Raw genomic sequence first — 5,830 nt, 5'->3', positions numbered from 1 at the left:
ACTGATCACTGGTGCTCACCCTGTGTGTGGTAATTAAAACCGAGTTAAATTAACTCACGGTTAGAGGTCTCGTCTCTTAGTCTGAGCCCAAGGATATGATTTGTGTTCACTTTAATGGATACACCGCCTAAAACAAGTAGAACACATAAGCAACTACTGAAAGTCAATAGAATCTGCATTTGTCGTTTTTCAAAAGTACTTACTTAGTTATAGTAGCACTTGCGGCGTATATTTACTTCTTGTATTCACAATGGGGGAGAGAAGGATACTCAATCCCCCGTAGGTAACGATAAAATATCTCGACCACCTGTAACAAGTGGCCAGTTAGATCGATATCCCTCACTTCAACAGTCTCAATTATTTAATCGTTACATAAAAATACGCTAGATTAACTTACTCAATGATGGAACGAGTCCGGAATTAAATCCATTCGGCACGGCTGCAGCAACTACTAGTTTGCGGAACAACCGGACGCGGACATTTACCCTATTTAATGAACATCAGAATGGCCATATAAATTGGGTGCCATCTTGAAATGTCTAGGTTGCTGATAGTGCCGAATTTGAATTGTATAAGGCGATGCAGATTTTGGATGTTATTCACCTCAGTACTTATTCATTTAATTGTACACAATGATACATAATTTCAGGTTGCGACTACCATTCCGTGTAAACTAAATATAATTCATGTTCAATCCTGCAATTATACTCGATATTCTCATTGACTTTTGGCGCAATTCACTGCATTATTTTACAAATGCTTACTACACTGATTTGTCGAGGGCAACTAAATTCCTTTATCTTTTTTATATATATGTCTCGTATGGCTGAATGTGTAATTTCTCTTTTCATAACCTGTACCTTGTTTCAACACCTTCCTTGAGGGATTCATTGAGGATGCTCAGTAGCTGTGTCATGGTTTTACTGGAAGTTCCTATGTAGAGAAAAAAAGTGTAGCAAACTCCAAGGGCATCGATAATCCCTAGATCAGAATCTGAACATAGTGATAGACCCTCCACAACATTCAAATAAACGTGTGCTGAAACAGTGAGTTTATACAAAAATTCTTCAATCTTTTTATTTTGATTATTGTATGTTTTCTTGTTATTTTTGTCTTTTGTTTACATTTCATTTACTTGTTCATTTCATTTTTCACATTTAAAAAACATTTATATATAATACAAAATGTTCAAACTAAGGCAAAGAATGGATTATTTACAACTAAAGACATACAAAGACAATAAGTGAAAACAGAAAAATTACATATCCACAATTTCAAAAAACAGATAAACCCAGTGATATACGAGATATTCAGTCGTTGGAATAATTGATGAAGGCAATGCGGTTGAATAGAACTACGCGCGTTTCGGCCCAAGGCCTTCGTCAGGTGACCGTCATTCGTACATTTTATATAAAATAGAAAAAGTGATATAACCTAAACAAACAAAACAAAGACAGAAAAAATATATCAACAACTCATACATACACATTAATTTCAATTATTTACAATACAAATTCAGTTTCTGTATTCGAGGGTCTATAACATTTATAGTACAGATGCATATATATATATATAGTGTTAACATCTTAGTGCAACCACTCAAATTAATTTAAAGCCAGACCATCTAGTTATTTACTTTATACCTGCTAGGTTACATTATGGGTGATCATTTATCAATATTGGCTAAACTCAATATACTTATATAAAAGCATTGTCACTTATAGCATATACATTTTTATTGCACTCCTAACTATGATAGTTTTTCTGAAGGGTTCCCAGACCAACAGCTCCATACTATAGAATGGTGCTTCAGAGAGAGAAGAGGATCTAGAAAACAAGATAGATGTGGATATAGAAAAAGTACCTATACACTCACCCTAAAGTTATCCTTACTAATAAAATAGGATTCACACATTTTACTTACATAATTGTCAAGGTGTCGAATCTATAAGCGAGAGACTTCGCTTCCTATGGCGACAGCTTTTATTTCGTTTTTATATCGAGTCTGATATGCTGAAAAGTAGACATGCGATCTTTATTAGATACTAATGTTTTACCATATACTATTTAAATACTCTCTTAACTGCCCTACATTGAAAATATACCTGATTTATTTCTGCAAGATGACTTTCAGCGCACTTAGTCACGTGTTGATTTTAATAAATCTGGTCATTTGGTGATAAAAACGTGTCTTTTAGATCTTTGTTCCAGTAGCCTGATTCTGAAGTAATGAGAGCAAAAGAGATTACTATTTATATGTCATTTCACCTTTCCTTTATTTTAATTTAGAGTCTGTTCACACTCTATAAGTTTACTGCGGTAAAACCTATGGCAGATTATTATTATTATAACACAGACCCCATCTTTATCAAATAAGATCTAGTCCGAACAGCAATGTAAATACAATTACAAATTGTGCACCAGAGGGATATCCTAACAGTATATATCCTAATTGCCTCACAAAGGTCGTAATTTTAACAGGGCGGCAATTATATAAAAAATTATACTCCAATTTTGTATTCAAAGTAGGAGAACATAACATACATATAGATGACGCCAATAGTAAATCATTGTAAATATGGCTAGATGACCACATGTATTTTATCTAAAAAGGTCCCATAAGGGCACTTTGCAGGCGATAAGTTCCTACCTCAAATATCCAAAAATTATTATTTGAAATCTTTCATGGCAGCATCCTATTTTTCTAAACGTATTCCAAACGCCACTGTCAGATGTCGTAATCAGTTTCTCAGTAATGAATAATCACTAAAAAATAGAACGACACCATTATACTACACATAGTAATAAAGAAAAAAGCCTCTCTATTCCTGTCCCTTGAAGCCATTACCTTGACGCAGTGACGCCGATACATATGCTGAATATTTTAATGTTTAAACACTGTAAAGGAAATGAAGAGAAGCCACTATTATATTAAACATAACCGTAATTTAGATAGCCACTCTTATCCTGTCTATGTGTTCTATTACCTTGGCGTATTGATGTTGGTGAGCTGGGGGTCGCGTAACTAGTTAGCATGGAGGAGTCTTCACCAATAATGACAGGAGGAAATTTCTGTGGTGTTCAGAGGTTGAAGTAGGTGAGGCAGGTCATCAACAGAGAGGCGGTGTAAGGAGGAACAAATGGCTGCATTGTAAGGGTGGGACCTCTATGGAGAAGATGGTTGTCAGTGTGCAGTTGATGTGCTGGAGGATTTATCTATCCTGTCCTTAAAGAAGTTGTTGATGGCTCCGCACTTCTACGTGAATTAGGTGAGTCTATTGTGTTGTTTCTGCAGTGTTTCCTGCAGTGTTTCATGCCCTTAAAGTGTACTCTCCTTTTAACATAAGCAAAAGGAACAAATGATGGACGGAATGCTAAACAATACAAACATACACCCCAGTCACAAATATCTGAGTTTAATCGATTCTTCTTTGCTCACCACTCCACCCTAGTTTGGGCCCAGCCATATGCAAATCAGTCTTGACCCTGTTTCTCATGGGAATAATCCAGCTTGAACTGCCGAGCCAGGTCCTCACTGGACTGGATACACGCATTTACTGACCGGTTTCAGACCAATACACCTCTTCAGCCATACTAGCTTGAATCAAGTGGTGCAGTAGGTATGGGACCCACATACCCTTCCCACTTAGGGCAACAAAAGCAAAAGGAACAAATGGTGGACGGAATGCTGAACAAAGCAAACATTCACCCCCAGTCATAAAGATTTGAGCTTAATCGATTGTTCTTTTGCCCACCACCCCAGGTTGGACCCAATCATATGGAAATCAGTCTTAACCCTGTTCCTAATGGGAACAGTCCAGCCTGAACTGCCAAGCCAGGTCTTCCCTGGACCAGAAACATGCATCCTTGGACCGGTTTTTGCTATCACGCCTCATCAGCCAGGCTAGCTTGAATCCAGTTGCCGAGTGAGCACGGGACCCACATCTGAGCATACCCTTCCCACTTAGGGCGACAAAAGCAAAAGGAACAAATGATGGACGAAAGGCTGAACAATGCATTCATCCCCAGTCACAAAGATCTAGGTTTAATCAATCATTATTTTGCTCACCACTCCACCTCAGGTTGGCCATATTGCCTGAACTGCCAAGCCAGGACTTTTGACATAAGCGCCATTCATGATGTGTTTGTAGTAGATGACCTTGTGTTTAGTGATGAGATTCCTCTGTCAAGTACAGATGAGTTTCACAGCTGACACGTCATTTTGTGTCTATGGTTGCCTCCACTTCTTTTCTTGTCTGATGGCACATCTTGTCTACATGCTGCTAGATCTAACACATAGCTGACGTATGGGACGTCATGGTTGGAGATGTGATTGAGAGTGGGTATCAGCAGTTATCTAGAGAATGTGGTTGAAGTTTTGGAGGAGGAGTCCTCATCTGGTGTTGTGGTCGGATGAGGCTACCAGAGCCATTAGGCTGTTGTAGAGTGCATCTATATGGACGTTCTTGAAGGACCTACTCACCATCTTTATTGGTTTCAGATGACTCGTGGGTAAGAGCTGTTTTGTAGTAGCAAGCCTCAGCCAGGCCTACTAGTGCAAGGGATTCGTCCTTCTTTACACAGAGTCCTTAGACCAATAGCAAGAAGTTGGCACAGAAACTGGAATAGAAAAGACAGAGTTTATTAAACCTCATGAGGTGGAACTACATTCACACAACACCCTTCAGTATAGTATGAGGTAGCACACTGACTTGAAGGAGCTTGGTCCTTTTATACCCACACAGGGGCTGAAAAGAAGGCGGTACAAGGTACAGAGTACTGGTTTCAGACACATATAAGTGGGAAGGGCTGACAGATAGCTAATTTTGATGGGCACATCTTGACAGTTACAAATTGAAGACAGCTGTATGCTCTTCTGAGCATGTGCAAGGCAGAGGAGACTAAACATATCTTGTCTCTAGGCAGATTTCAAGAGCAGTTGACAGGAAGGTAGGACAGAGCACATGGCATACAAAATGGCTGACAGAAATACAAAATGGATTCCATAAAACGGGCAAGATAGTCTCGAAATACTGGATGTCTTCTGCTAATGCTTAACCTAATCATTGCTAAACTACGACAGATGACCCTTTCTGCATTTGCTGAAGACATTCGTCTGTCTAGGGTAATCTGGATCCGCATCCAGTATATTGATATTCATCATATCAGTAATCTCACAATTTAACATTTGCTGTTCTTTTGTAATACTTCTTTTGGCAGGTGTACAAGCAGTAATGCACATAGAGCAAATCATGGGACCACATTGTATACAAGTACAGCATGCAAAGTATCACCAGTAGTATACATAGAAAAGTCAGTAGTTTCCAGCCCCAAGTAACAAAGAGTGTCCATATCCAGTTTGAAAATGTCCATGTACCAGTATCTGGGTGAATGTCTGCAGCAATCTTATGCAGTTTAGAGATTGCGTCATAAACTGAAGGTGAATGTCAGGTATAAAGACACAGCAACTGCTTCCGATGATGCGGCATGCACCACCACGATCAGCCAACATCACATCGAGCACCATCCGATTTTAGAGTGCTACAATTCTTGCAATTTGCAGTTCTTCTATAATGTTTCCAAGTGCCATAGCTGTCTGATTGGTGACAGCTTCCACTACACGAGTCAATCGTCTGATCTTTCTACTATTTAATGCAGCACCTACGAAGAAAAACAAACCCAAATTGAAATCAACATATTGTTGCACAGCGGTGTCTGTTTGATCAATCTCATCAGTACTTGTTGTCCGTTTATATCTATTCCTTGAAATATCATTATACAGTTTCAAGTCAAGATGATATGATGCAGGTGCTAAAAACACAGGGGGTAA

General features: G+C 38.7%; 1 long non-coding RNA gene across 2 annotated transcripts; it reads right to left on the bottom strand.

Moving 5' to 3' along the window:
- Positions 1-1,018: 1,018 nt before the first annotated feature.
- LOC144824424 (uncharacterized) lies at positions 1,019-4,082 on the bottom strand. Of its 2 annotated transcripts, XR_013608943.1 has the most exons (4): positions 2,651-4,082; positions 2,106-2,221; positions 1,925-2,013; positions 1,019-1,434 (listed from the first exon to the last, which is right to left on the bottom strand). It is a non-coding gene; the product is annotated as an uncharacterized LOC144824424 (long non-coding RNA). The 2 variants fall into 2 exon arrangements; XR_013608942.1 differs by having other exon boundaries at positions 1,925-2,221.
- Between the last annotated feature and the right edge of the window lie 1,748 nt (positions 4,083-5,830).

This window comes from Lissotriton helveticus, chromosome 3_1 (assembly GCF_964261635.1).
Source record: "Lissotriton helveticus chromosome 3_1, aLisHel1.1, whole genome shotgun sequence".
Classification (NCBI taxonomy): domain Eukaryota; kingdom Metazoa; phylum Chordata; class Amphibia; order Caudata; family Salamandridae; genus Lissotriton; species Lissotriton helveticus.
This window is presented reverse-complemented; position numbering and strand designations above follow the sequence as displayed.